This window comes from Notamacropus eugenii, chromosome 5 (assembly GCF_028372415.1).
Source record: "Notamacropus eugenii isolate mMacEug1 chromosome 5, mMacEug1.pri_v2, whole genome shotgun sequence".
NCBI lineage: Eukaryota > Metazoa > Chordata > Mammalia > Diprotodontia > Macropodidae > Notamacropus > Notamacropus eugenii.
Genome location: NC_092876.1, coordinates 172709746 through 172725011, shown reverse-complemented (window position 1 = coordinate 172725011; position 15266 = coordinate 172709746). Strand labels below are relative to the sequence as shown.

General features: G+C 36.8%; 1 protein-coding gene across 1 annotated transcript in view; it reads right to left on the bottom strand.

Moving 5' to 3' along the window:
• Nucleotides 1-1659: 1659 nt before the first annotated feature.
• The window catches only part of LOC140507759 (uncharacterized), a 20618-nt gene continuing 7011 nt past the window's right edge, over nucleotides 1660-15266 (bottom strand). Inside the window, exon 2 of the mRNA XM_072615695.1 lies at nucleotides 1660-15064. The gene's annotated coding sequence lies outside the window, so the exon portion shown is untranslated. The remainder of the gene's footprint in view (nucleotides 15065-15266) is intronic.

The following is a 15266-nucleotide window of genomic DNA, read 5'->3' as shown; positions in this document are numbered from 1 at the left end:
AAGATTCAATTCCTGAAGTAACTCATTCTTTCAAAATGATATGGACATAATTAGACACAAGTAAACAAGCTTGTGAAACAAAGACAAACCTATTGAACTATGAGGTTAAAGTCAGGAACCTCTTTTAAGGAATAGGATTTCAGATGAGCTATCTTGTGTCACCTTTACCAGAAATCTGATTTTGTTTATGTTTGTCATTTAATCTGGGATTAGACCTGTAGAAATGCATGCAAACTACTTAAGAATCACCTTAAAGGTGTTCCCATTGTTTTAAAGAATTCAGAATAGTCTATGTTTATGTTCATTTAAACATAGTAATAACTGAACATGTTTTCCCAATCTGTAAACATGCATAAGACAGCAGTGATTTGTTCCAGACCATCTGAAAGTCATAACCAAAAAATAGCCTGGACATAATATTTTAAGAAATCATAAAAGAAAACTACACAGATCTCTCAAAACCAAAGGGCAAAGCAGAAATAGAAAGAATCAGCTAGTCACCTCCTGAAAGAAATACCGAAATGAAAACTCCCATGAACATAATATTGTCAAAATTCTGAAGTTCTAGGTGAAAGAAAAAGTCCACCAAGGAACCAAGAAGAAAGAATTCAAGTACCTAGGAGCTATACTCATCTAAGTCCAGTGCAAGACAATTGTCAGATCAGCTGACATGCAGTATCTTGGTATCTTCAGTGCCTGATCAAACTCTAAGCATTCCATAGCACCTGCTTCAGTCACCTTCCTGGCTATTGGAACAAATTAATCTCACCCACCATTCTTTTAAGGGAATGTCTTCACATGGTTGTTTTAGAAACCCTGCTAACTCACTGATGGGTTTGAAGCCCATTAATTACCCTCAACCTGGCCTTGGCATATCTGCCAAGACATTTTTACTGGGGCATGGCTGCTGTGCATGCTACAGCATCTTGGAGCTACAGATGAGAGTTGGTGAATTGAGTAGACACCAAAGGTGGATAAACAGCTCTGAAAATAACTCAGCAAGCCTTAACACCAGAGGTGTTAGTCCTCCCTGAATACCCCATATACTCCATTAGGGCATAAAAACCTCACAAAGGGAGAAAAACAGAAATACTAAACACCTCTTTTACTGACCATCATGCAATAAAATAATGTTCAATAAAGAGTCAGAGAAATAATTAAAAATTAATTGGAGACTTTGCATATGTTGGCTTTAACTCCACGAACAAGTTGCCTCTCACAGGATAAGTCTCTCATTTCTAATTTCATCACCATGCTGCTAACTCAAGCCTTGAATGACACCACTTCCCTCAGCTTCCTCTCTCTCTGATTGGAGGGCTGAAGGGTAGAGGGCCAAATCCTCTTAATGTCTTCCTTTATAGAAGGCAGAAACCAGACACTCAGTTCAGTCCATTTCCTATCTATCTGGTTTCAACTCCATTAAACAACATGCCCCTGCCCTGGGTACCCCCTGTTAATTTGTCCTTTCTTCCCACCCTCACTACCTTCCTGACTCCTTTTGTGTGTTGTCTCCCTTCATTACATTAAAAGGTCCTTGAGGGCAAGGACTATCTTTCTTTTTATTAATTATATTCCCAGTGCATAGTACCTGCCACATAATAAATGTGGATTGGATTGGAAATAACTTAATCCTAAAGAATGGAAAAGTCAAACAACAAATCACAGGAAAAAAATCTACAGTTTATTTAAACATAATGAAAACAATGAAACAACATACCAAAAATCTAGGAGATATGTCTACAGCAGTAGGACAGCTGGACCTATCTTCCTGAGTTCAAATATGACTTCAGAAACTTACTAGCTGTGTAATACTGGGTAAGTCAACTAACCCTGTTTACCTCAACTTCCTCATCTGTAAAATGAGGTAAGGAAGGAAATGGCAAGTTACGCCAGTATTTTTGCCAAGAAAATCCTAAATGGGGGTCACAAAGAATATGACTGAAATGACGAAACAACACTCCAAAACAGTTCTTAGGGGAAAATTCATTTCTGTAAATACATCTATCAATAAAGGAAGAAAGATCAGATAATTGGGCAATCAATAACAACAACCAAAAATAAAACAACTATAAAATCAACAAATAAGTGCCCCCTCAAAAAAAAACACCAAAAGAGAAACTGGGAAAATCAAAGACAGAAAAAATTGAACACAAAAAATTAGTGAAATAATAAGTAAAACTAGATTTATTTTAAAGATCATAACCTGGAAAAATCATTAGTTAATTTGACTTTTTAGGAAAGATTAAAAGCAAATTACTGGTATCAAGAATGAAAAAGTGAATTCACAATAAATTAAAGGTAGATAAAGGAAATTATTAGGAAATATTTGCCCAATTATATGTCAATTATACTGACAATCTAAATGAAATCGAGGAATACTTGTAAAAATATAAAATACCCAGATTAACAGAAAAAGAAATAGAGGATTGGAATAATCCTATATGGAAAAAATAAATTGGACAAGCCTTAAAATGAGTCCTTACGGGGAGAAATTCCAGAACCAGATAGATTTGCTAATGAAAGCTATCAAACATTTAAACAATTAATTCCAAGACTATAAAAAGCTGTTTGGGAAAAAAAGTGAAAAGAATTCTACCAAATTCTTTCTATAGTACTAATAAACTCAAAAAAATACTAATAAACTCTTGATATCTGCACTAGGGACATTCAAAATAAAGAAAACTTTTGACTAATATCTCTAATCATATTTATGCAAAAATTTCAAAAAAAAAAAACCTATTGTGAGTACTACAGCAACATATCACAAAGATTATATAAATTCTGACCATGATTGTTTTATGCCAGGAATGTAGGGCTGATTCAGTATTAGGAAAACTATACACATAATTAACTATGTTAACAATAAAAATAACATGTAAAATCATCTAATGGTATCAATAGAAAAAGAAACAGCTTTTGACAAAATAAAACATCTATTCCTATTTTTTAAAAAGTACACTAGAAAATGCAGGAATAAATGGAATTTTTTAACTTGATATAGTAGATATCTAAAAGCAAGAATCAGCTTTATCTACAATGGGAATAAATTAGAGGCATTCCTAAGAAAATCAGGAATAAAGTAAGGATGTCAATTATCAACATTCCTATTCAAAATAGTGCTAGAAATCTCAGCTATAAAGATATGAAAAGAAAAAGCAATTCAAGAAATAAGCATGAAGCAAACAAAATGACCACATTTTGTAGAAGATATGATGGTTTACTTAAACTATTGCATGACCAAATGAAAGAAACAGGATCACAGAAGATAAGATGGATAATTGTGATTCCATAAAATTTAAAGTTTTGTACAAACAAATAGCTAAACAAATAGCAGCTAAAATTATTAAAGAATTTGGTAAATGGGAGAAGAAGGGAATTTTTGCAGCATGTTTCTCTGTTAAAGGCATCATTTCCAAGATATGTAAGGAAATGATTCAGATTTACAAGAATCATTCTCCAGTTGATAATCAGTCAAAAGATAGTGTAAGCATAAGCAAAGTGGGATTTTTTTAATTTTTTTTTCTGGAGTTCAGTTTCCTAGGCTCAGGCTAAACTCCAAATATCTGAAGGATTAATCTCCTTTGAACCCTGATAATTCACAGCTGTGCTGAGTCATGTAGGTTTCATGCCTTCTTACTCTAAGCCAGTCAGGGGGAGTTGACATTTTGCTTTGGGGGCTCACTCATGAGAAGGACCTTTTGATTCCCTAGACAGGACTCTGAGTAGCCATTTGTTAAAAGCCCCCCAACTACTCAGATGTTAGTGCTCTCCCAGTCTGATGGTGTATATAGGTAGTTGTATTTTTCTGTTTAGACAGCTAGAGCCCTAAACAGATTCTTTTTTGGACTACTTAGCTATACTTATCTGTGTGTTAATTAAAGTAAGATTATTAACCACTTTAAAGCTGTCTTTCCTTTAGAAAAACTGATCAAGGAATCTGTGCTAGCAGCCTACCCTGTATACTAGTATGGTTGCTACTCCAGATAGGAACAGTCCTTTTTCAAAGGGAGAAATCAAAGGTATCAATAGTCACATTAAAATGTTCTAAATCAATTTTTCCAGCTAATGTAGGTGATAAAGAATTCATTTCTAGAATATATAGAGAACTGAGTCAAATGTACAAAAATACAAGTCATTCACGAATTGATAAATGGTCAAAGGACATTAACAGGGAATTTTCAGAGGAAGAAATTAAAGATATCTATAGTCATATGAAAAAATGCTCTAAATTACTTTTGATTAGAGAGATGCAAATCAAAACAACTCTGAGGTACCACATCACATCTATCAGATTGGCAAACATGACAGAAAAGGAAGATGATAAATGTTGGAGAGGATGTGGGAGAGTTGGAACACTAATATATTGTTAGTGGAGCTGTGAGCTGATCCAATCACTCTGGAGAGCAATTTAGAACTATGCCCAAATGGCTACAAAAATATGCATACCCTTTGACCCAGAAATATCACTTCTAGGACTGTATCCCCAAGAGATCACAAAAATGAGAAAGGGTCCCACATGTACAAAAATATTTATAGCAGCACTCTTTGTGGTGGCCAAAAACTGGAAATCAAGGGGATGCCCATCAACTGGGGAATGACTGAATAAATTATGGTATATGAATGTAACGGAATACTATTGCACTATAAGAAATGATGAACAGGAAGACTTCAGAGAGGCCTGGAAAGACTTATATGATCTGATGCTGAGTGAAAGGAGCAGAACCAAGAGAACTTTGTGCACAGCAATGACCCCAGTGTGTGAGAGTTTTTTCTGGTAGACTTGGAACTTCATTGCAATGCAAGGACTTAAAAAAAATTCCCAATGGTTTTCTAAGGCAAAATACCTTCCACATCCAGAGAAAAAACTATGGAATTCAATTGCAGAATGTAGCAGATGATTTTTTCTTTGTGTATTACGTTTTGGTTTGTTATATGATTTCTCCCATTCATTTTAATTCTTCTACACAGCATGACTATAGTGAAAGTGTATTTAATAGGAATGCATGTGTAGAAGCTATATAAAATTGTATGCCATCTCAGGGAGGGAGTGGAGAAGGAGGGAAAAATAATCATCTAAGTTTATATGGTAGTGATTGTAGAACACTGAAAATAAATAAATTTAATTTTAAAAAAATAAAATGTTCTAAATCGCTACTGATTAAAGAAATGCAAATTAAAACACTGAGGTACTACCTCACAGCTATCAGATTGGCTAACATGACAGAAAAGGAAAATGACAGTTGCTGGAGGGAATGTGGAAAAACAGGAACACTAATGTATTGTTTGTGGAGTTATGAACTGATTCAAACATTCTGGAGAACAATTTGGAACTATATACAAAGGCCTATAAAACTGTGCCACACCCCTACTAGGTCTGTATCCCAAAGAGACTAAAGAAAAGAGGAAAGGACCTATCTGTACAAAAATATTTATGTCACCTCTTTTTGCAGTTGCAAGGAACTGGAAATTTAAGAGATGTTCATCAATTGAGGAATGACTAAATAAGTTGTGATATATGACTTTGATGGAATACTATTGTGCTATAAAAAATGACAGTCTGATTTCAGATAAACCTGGAAAGACTTATATGAATTGATACAAAGTGAAGTGAGCAGAGCCAAGACAACATTGTACAGAGTAACAGCAACATTATAATGGTGATCAACTATGAATAACTCTGAGTAAAACAATTCCAAAGGACCCATGATGAAAAAAGCTATCCACCTCCAGAGAGAGATCTGATCATCTCAGTGCAGACTGAAGCATACTTTCTTCATGTTCATTATGTTTCTTACTTTTTATTGTTTTTTTTTAATATATCTAATATGGAAATATGTTTTGTATGACTTCACAGGTATTACTGATATCACATTGCTTGCCTTCTCAAAAGGTAGGGAAAGAACAGTAGGGATAGAGACATTTTGGAATTTAAAATATTTTTAAATAAATGTTTAAAAAGAAGAAAAAAGAAAAATTCTTATCTCACTAATACAGAAATGCAAATTAAAACAACTCTAAGAAAAAGAAAAATGACAATTATTGGCAGGGCTATAGGAAAACAGGTACATTAATACAAACTGTTCCCCAAAGAGATAAAAGACAGAGGGAAAGAACTCATATATACAAAAATCTTTGTATGTATGTATATACATATATATATAAAATCTCTTTTTGTGGTGGCAAAAAAAATAGAAACTGAAGGGGTGCCTATCAACTGGGGACCAGATAAAAAATACTTTACTGTATATGAAAGAAACAGGATACTATTGTGCCTTATGAAAATATGAAAGAGATGGTTTCAGAGAAATCTGGGAGGACTTGTATGAACTGATACAACAGGAAATGAGAAGAACCAGGAGAATAATGTATGTAACAGCAACAACATTGTAAAGATAACTTTGGAAGACTTAAGCACTTTGATCAATACAATTATGAGCCATGATTCCAGAGGACCAGTGATGAAGATATCCACCTTTCACGAGGAAGGTGATGGACTCAGAGTACAGATTAAGACTCTTTTACATCACCAATCAGATAATTAGTTTTGCTTAACTAACTTAATCTATACATATTTGTAACAGAGGCTTTGTTTTTTCTTTCATTGGAATTAGGGCAAAAGTGGGAGGGAGAGAAAATAGATTTTCATTGATTGAAGAAATTAAATTTTAATTTTTTTTTTAAATTAATGAATATTGCAAAATTACAAAGAACAATTTTAGCACCATTGAACAGATATGAGAAGGTACCTTCCTTGACTCTTTTACAGACATTCCACAAGGGTGGAATGCTTTATATAATATTGTATTTTTTTTCAACGTATTGATGATTTTGCTGAACTTTTTTCCTTTCTCTTTTTTCTTTTTCTTTTTCAATTCTTTCTGAGAAGATTCTGGGAAGATGGAAGAGTAGGTCAGAAAATTCCAAGCTCTCAAGATTTTCCTCCACAAAAGAGATAAAATAGCGCATCTGGGCAAACATAGGGGTGTGAAAACAAATAAGAGTTAGGGGCAGAACAGGGGTCCCTTTGGGACAATCGAAGGAAACCTGAAGAAAAATCCCAGCACGATTCAACTGTACACTGTCCTTGACTCTAAAATTCCTTGATCCCTTGTTATATTGCTACTTACACCCTGACCAAACCCTGTGACTATAAATAGCTAATCTATGGATACACTATCTCTATCACACTCTTCACAATAGCTATTCCAAACATTCTCTCTTCAAGCCTCCCACCTCATCTCCTTTCTTCTCCTTAGCACAGGAGTCTTCCTGTGACAGGAGCATCACCTGTTCTTTTTGTAACTCAGGCTGGTTCTCCTTTAATGGGCAGGGAGGCAGTTCTTGGGATCATCATTTGTTTGGCTTCTTTGCTGCAGGAAGCGTAAAAGACTCAGCCTATAGGGAGTTGGTGTCAGAGGTTTTAGTGGAATTTCCATTGCCCTTCAAGGAATGACTTCCTGACCTTAGCATGGTCAGTTGCTGCAATGAACTTGGAGGCAGATTGGAGTAGCCATCTTTTCACATTTCAATTTATTTACTTAGTTTTCAACATTTACTTCACAAGATTTTGAATTCCAAATTTTCTCTTCATCTCTCCCCTCCTCCCCACTCCATGATGGCATGCATTCTGATTACCACTTCCTTCTCATATTCCCTTCCCCTTCTATTTTCCTGTAGGGTAAGCTAGATTTCTATGCCCCATTGCCTGTGTATCTTATTTCTCAGTTACATGTAAAAACAATTTTTAACATTTGTCTTTTAAAACTTTGAGTTCCAAATGGAGTAGCCATTTTAAATGAATTGCTTTATTTTTAATCTTAGAGTTTTATTTTTTTATCTACTGTTATTAGTAAAGCAATTGTTATTGCATTTTATGGTCAGTACTTTGTTGCATTCTAACAGTGAGCCTCAATCACTGAACTGACCTGAATAGACTGCCTTAGAATATTTTTGGCATGACTGGCAGAGATTACTTTGCAATGGCTCTTTGGTTAAATTCATTGTTGAAGCAGGGAAAAGGGGCTGTGAGGGGAAAAGCGGCCTTGGAAGACTGGATGGCTAGATATGGAACTTTTGTATCCTATGGACCAAGAACTGTTTGGATCACATGGGGAGATTTTTCAGGGTAATAAAGAAGAAGATCCTGTTCATCTCAGTTAGCTTTATGAATACTTAAGGAGCTTGAATGGAAACATACAAAAATAACAAAAGTGAGTATTCTTTGGTTCATATTTGTGGCTTTAGAAAAGCTGGTTGTCAAAAAAAATTAAGATAAATTATCCTTACACATTAAAGGATTAGAAGCTGAATTGACTTTTGATATTAAAGGATCATCTGCCTTTAAGGCAGAAGAGTGACTTATAGATTTAGTATTGGACAGGCGAAAAGGGCAATGCTAATATGGTTGAAGATTAATATGCTATATATGGGAAGTATAATCTCTGATCCAGAGGTATCACTGGAGAATGTGTTAAACCCTGCTGATATTAAATCTATAAGGGAGGAGAATAGGAGAAGGAATGAGGGGGAAGATTAGGAAATGGAACTGGTGTTGAATGTTTTCTTATTCCATTACTACTTCCCAGGGAATGATTTCCTCCAAACCAGTATCTGAAGATGGGAACACTTTTATAACCAAGAAACTTGACAGTTTCAAGAGAAATTTAAACAGCAAGTTAATGTGTCATTTGAATCTAGTTAAGGAGGGTCTGGGCTAATAGGGATAACTTAAAATTTTTGTTAGTTGAAGAGTTTCAAGAGCTTGAAGAGATTACAAAAGGATTTGCTCTTGTAAAGTTAGCTGAACTAGTTAAAGACCCAAGACAGCGACTGCTCTTTGTCTATTTTTAGGTGGCTAAAATGTGGAGTTCTGTATATCAGATTCCACATAAATGAAAAGGAGAAAAAATTTTTTAAAAGATGGGTTTAGTGAACTGAATTTATGGCTCCTCTCTATCATTCCACACTTCTCAAGACCAGCCTGCTTTCTTTTACATGAAATGCCTGTATGACATCAGATATTTAGCTGTGGACCTTCCCTGTCAGACTATCATTAAGAAGGCTAGACAATTAACTGATGAAATTTGAAGATGAAATTGGGGATGCCTAGATGCTGAGCATGTAAGGCTATCCACACAATGGTGACTCTGTGAATAATGGCAGGAAGCAGGGTCTTGTCACTATGTTAATTAAATAGGAGGAGAGTAATGGTGCTTTTTCCTGAAAGAAGCATTAGTATGACTCTTAGAACATTGGTAGGCAAGAAGGTGCCTGGTGATCAGCCTGTGGGAGTATTATTAGTAATATTGTATTGGGGTATATACAATCAGTATACTCAGGGTCCTACCCCAGCAAAATTTAGGACATCCTTGAAATTCTCCCAGTGGTTGATCAGAGCCACTCATCTTTGTATCCAGATTGAGGAGACTGTTGAGATGAATAAAGGCCAAGATTCCTTTAAGGTTTGTACTTTTCTAACTTTAGGGCTGCAGAGGGACTGGAGGTCATATACCAGAACCACTGTGGCCTAGAAAGTAGTGGGGAGGGAGGGGGTGCAGAGCTAAAATGGTGGAGTAGAAAGGCATATATACTTTAACTCTTCCCCCAGAGACAATAAAATACCTGTAAAGAAAGACTCTCAACAAATTCTAGAGCAGCAGAAGCCACAGAAAGACAAAGTGGAGATTTCCAGCCCAAGGTGACCTAGAAGGCAAAAGGGAAAGGTCTGTCACACCAGATGTGGAACAGAGCCCAGTCCAGCCTCAGCCACGTGACTCTGGGAGGAGCAGGAACAGAACAGGCTTTGGGGACAAAATCCCCGGAAGCAACAGCAGTTTGCAGATCCCTGAACCCATAGGCACCAAAGGTCAGTGAGAGGGCTTTTTCAGCCTAGCAAGAAGGGAACAGAGTCCACTCCTGGACCCGGCCCAAGGTGGTAGGAGGAGCTGGGCAGCAGAGGCTTCTGGAGGCTGTGGCAGGCAGGCAGCAGCCAGTGTCCATTGTTCCATTGTTGCAGCACTGAGCATAAAGCCTCTGGGGGAACTGAGCAGCTGATCTGAATCTCGGCCCTGAGTAGAGACCCCACCCCCACCTAAAGCCCCTGGGGGAATTGAGCATCTACCTTTAAGAGCACAGTCCTGGGGTAAGCAGGAGCACTAGGACCCTCCTCTTGACAAAGGATTCAGAAGTCAAGTAACTGGCTGGGAAAATGCCCAAAAAAAGGAAAAAAAAAATAAGACCATAGAAGGTTACTTTCTTGGTGAACAGGTATTTCCTTCCATCCTTTTGGATGAGGAAGAACAAAGCATACTGTCAGAGGAAGTCAAGGTTTCTGCATCCAGTACCTCCAAAATGAATATGCAATGGGGCCAGGCCATGGAAGAGCTTGAAAAGTGAGACAGCAGCTTGCTAAAGGAGATCCAAAAAAATGCTGAGGAAAATAACACCTTTAAAAATAAGCTAACTCAATTGGAAAAAGAGATCCAAAAAGCCAATGAGGAGAAGGCTTTCAAAAGCAGAATTAGCCTAATGGAAAAGGAGGTTCAAAAGCTCACTGAAGAAAATAGTTCTTTAAAAATGAGAGTGGAGTTCAGGGAAGCTAATAACTATATGATAAACCAAGAAGTTGCAAAACAAAACCAAAGGAATGAAAAAATGGAAGATAATGTGAAATATTTCATTGAAAAAACAACTGACCTGGAAAATAGATCCAGGAAAGTCAATTTAAAATTTATGGGACTACCTCAAAGCCATAATCAAAAAAAGAACCTAGACATTATCTTTCATGAAATTATCAAGGAAAACTGCTCTGATATTCTAGAACCAGAGGGCAAAATAAATTTTGAAAGAATCCATCAATCACCTCATGAAAAAGATCCGAAAAGAGAAACTCCTAGGAATATTGTGGCCAAATTTTAGAGTTCTCAGGTCAAGAAGAAAATATTGCAGGCAGCTAGAAAGAAACAATAAGAGTATTACGGAAAATACAATCAGGATAACACAGGATCTGGCAGCTTCTACATTAAGGGATGGAAGGGCTTGGAATAGGATATTCCAGAAGTCAAAGGAACTGGGATTAAAACCAAGAATCACCTACCCAGCAAAATTGAGTATAATACTTCAGGGGAAAAAAATAGTCATTCAATGATTCAAGCATTCTTGATGAAAAGACCAGAACTGAAGAGAAAATTTGACTTTCAAACACAAGAATCAAGAGAAGCATGATAAGGTAAACAGGAAAGAGAAATCATAAAGGACTTTCTAAAGCTGAAATGTTTACATTCCTACATGGAAATATATGTGTAACTCTTGAGACTTTTCTCACTATTTGGGTAGGTGGAGGGATTATACACACACACACACATACACATACACACACACACACACATATAGACAGACTGCACAGGTTGAGTTGAATCAGAAGGAATGATATCTATAAAAAATAAAATTAAGGGGTGAGAGGAATATATTGGGAGGAGAAAGGGAGAAATTGAATGGGGCAAACTATCACTCATAAAAGAGATAAGAAAAATTTTTTTCAATGGAGGAGTAAAGGGAGGAGATGAGAGGGGAAAAGTGAAGCTTACTCTCATCACATATGGCTTAAGGAGGGAATAACATGCTCATTCAATTTGGTATGAAAATCTAGCTTACACTACAGGAAAGTAGGGGAGAAGGAGACAAGTGGGGTGAGGGGGATGGGAGAAGGGAGTAATTAGAAGTAAACACTTTGGGGAAGGGACGAGGTCAAATGAGAGAATAGAATAAATGGGGGACAGGGTAGGAGGGAGGGAAATATAGCGAGTCTTACACAACATGGTTATTATGGAAGTCTTGTGCAAAATGACACATACATAGCCTGTATTGAATTGCTTGCCTTCTCAGTGGGGATGGGTGGGGAGGGAGGAAGGGAGAGAAGTTGGAATTCAAAGTATTAGAAATGAATGTTGAGAATTGTTATTGCGTATAACTGGGAAATAAGAAATTCAGGTAATGGGGTATAGAAATCTATCTTGCCCTTCAAGAAAAGAGAGAAGATGGGGATAAGGGAAGGGTGGAGTGTGATAGAAGGAAGGGCACATTGAGGGAAGGGGTAATCAGAATGCAAAGTGTTATGGGGTGGGGGGAGGGGAGACATGGGGAGAAAAATTGAAACTCAAAATTTTGTGGAAATGAGTGTCAAAATCTAAAAATTAATAAATAAAACTATAAAAAAAAGCAGTAAGAGGGCATCAAAAACTAAGGGTCTGCTTGATACTGGCAGCCAAGTTACTGTTATACCAAAGCATATATACCTTACCAGGTATATAGAGATGTTCGTTTCTATCAGGAGTTAGGAAATGACAACCAAGAGAAGGAATGTCATTACTCAAGTGGATATGGGTGATGTCTCCCTGTTTGGGTCTCAATTATGGTGGCTAATCAAGGAGAGTCTATCATGGATATAGATATTAGAGTTCTGGGGAATCAATATTTGTATGGAAGCTTACCATAGTTTTTATGCTGGTTTTTGTGGGTAGGACTAAATGGAAGTCCTTGGAGTTGCCTAAATGATCCTATGTAGTTGATATTAAACAGTGTCAGACCCCTGAGGGTGAGTGGAGTGTTAAACATATTTCCTCCCTAATGAGGTAGATAGAGAAGACTATAGTACTTAAATATACAAATTATTCCAGAGAAAGAACTGATGGAGTCTGAATGTAGATCAAAGAATATTTTGGGGGCATGGGGGGGGGGTTAATCTGTATTTCCTTTCACAATTTGATTAACATAGAAATATGTTTTGCATTACTACACATGTATAACCTATATCAAATTACTTACTGTCTCAAATTGGAACTCACAATTTAAAAAAAATATAAAAATTGTTTTTACATGTAATTGGAAAAAAACATTTTTAAAAAGTCAATTAACCAAACTCCCCCCAAAAACTTATACATATCAGAGGACCTACAGAGAAGCATGCCCCTTGCCTCTCATCAGAGAAGTGACAGGATATAGGTACAAAGTGAAGCATATATTACTAATGTATTGATTTGTTTGTCATGTATGTGTAGGAGGTAGAATCATCGAAAAGTGACTGTGATATTAAAAGAGAACATCAATAAAATATTAAGAAACAGAGAAAGAAAAAAGGTTTCCAGGAGAAAAGTAACAGCAGGCCAAAGCTGCTTCAGGGAAACTCTAGGAACCCCTAAGCTGGACTGAGAGCTGCAGGAACTGGACTGAAATTATGTTAGTAGCAATGACAGACAGGAAGGAATTCAAGGCCTATACCTGTCATAGAACTGGCAATCACAGTTCTTTCAAGCTTCTGGAAATTCAGACAGATCCCAATTGTTTTGAAAGGAAAGGATAAGAACTCACTCACCTAGCAAGCCCCTAGAGCTGAAATTTATTTCTTATTAGTTTACTGAAGGATTTGACTTACTAACCCCTGTTATGTTCATTACTAATATCTAAATACACATTCTATGATAAAATGCTATTTGGAAGTCTCAAGTTGTTGGTAAGAATGCAATCTAATACCTGTTGTTGTTTGTTCTTCATTTTCAGAGGACCAGTGACATCACAGAGTGATGTCTTGACTAATGGGTGAGTTGAATTTAAGTGAGACAGAGTTACGCAAAGTTGTCAGCCTGACTCTCTCTACCAGTGTCATCAAAGTCCAGTGGTAAGACAAAAGTCAGGACAACTGATGATGGGGATGACACACAGGATGCAGTGGATGAAACTTGGCATCTTGTCTTCAATGTCTGACCAAGCTCTAAGCATAGTCTTCATGGTCATTGAAACATATTGCCCATTCCCACTGGGAAAGTCTTCATGTGCTTGGGGTAGACCCTCCTAGCTCACTGACAGGTGTGATGCTTGTCAGTTGTCCTTAATCTGGTTTAGCCTGTCTGCCCAGACAGTTTACCAGGGTGTGGGGCTGCTGGACATGCTACAAATACTTGGAGCCACAAGTGAGAGTTGAATGCAAGGTAGACAACAAAGGTGGATAAGCAGCCCTGAAAAGGGCTCAGCAAGTCTTCACACCAGAGGTGCTAGTCCTCCTTGAACACCCCAGATATACCAATGCCCCTAGAGGATACCTAAAAACCAATAAGATTATTATTTTTTCTAAAAGAGAATCTGACTGAAGGCAAAAGTCACGATATTATTATTATTACAATATCTCCAAAACTAAAACACCTCTCCTCAATTCATAAATGAGTAAGAACCAATCAATCAGCAGATTTTAGGTAGATTCCAAGTTTGATTATACCTGTGGAGAGATGAGGAGTTTTGAGTACAGCAGGAAACTGAGTTGCTCCCATTCCATCTTGAATAATGTTCCTCAAATGGTTCAAGATGAATAGAAGAATAGAAACAGAAAGAAACCAAGTCCAATAAAGAAAACTATGAAATCCAAGGTACCTGTAAAAGGTGATTAGTGTGTACTGCACAGTGCATGAGATACAAGAGCAAAGAATTATACATTTGGTAGGAATTTTTAAAAGTTTTTACTCTATCCTCTTGTCTTCTGGCAAGATTACATCTTATTAGATAGAAGAAAAAGGAAAAGGGCCCATGTGTACAAAAATATCTATAGCAATTCTTTTTGTAATGAAAAAGAACTGGAAACTAAAAGTGTAAGACAATCTATTGAGGAATAACTGGGCAAACGAAGATACATGGATGTAATGGAATATTATTGCACTGTCGTTGTGTTGTTACTGTTCATCCTTTATTTTTGTCTTGACCTGTGACTGAATTAGATTTGAGGGAGGCAGAGTTGCACACTTCATTCATCACTTCATTCTCTCTTCCAGAGTCATAGAGGTCCCGTGGCAAGACAAAAGTCAAGACAACCAATGATGGCCTGGGATGCAGTGGTTGACTTGGTGTCTTTGATATCTGACCAAGTTCTAAGTGCTCCACAGCATCTGCTTCAGCCACCTTCATGGCTGTTGGAACAAACTATTCTCATCCATCCATTCCACTGGAGAAGTCTTCATATACTTGGGGCAGACATCTCCCCAACTCATTAATGGGTTTGAGGTCTTTCAGTTACCCTCATGCACTGTAGAAATGACAAAAGGAACAGTTTCAGTGAGGTCTGGGAAGACTTCCATGGACTAATGCAGAATGATGTGACATAATATGAAGATCAATTTATACAATAACAGTAGTGTAAAAAAAAACACCTTTGAAAGACTTAAGAGCTCTGATGAATGTAATTATTACTCGATTCCAGAGTATTGATGATGAAGCATTCTACTCAC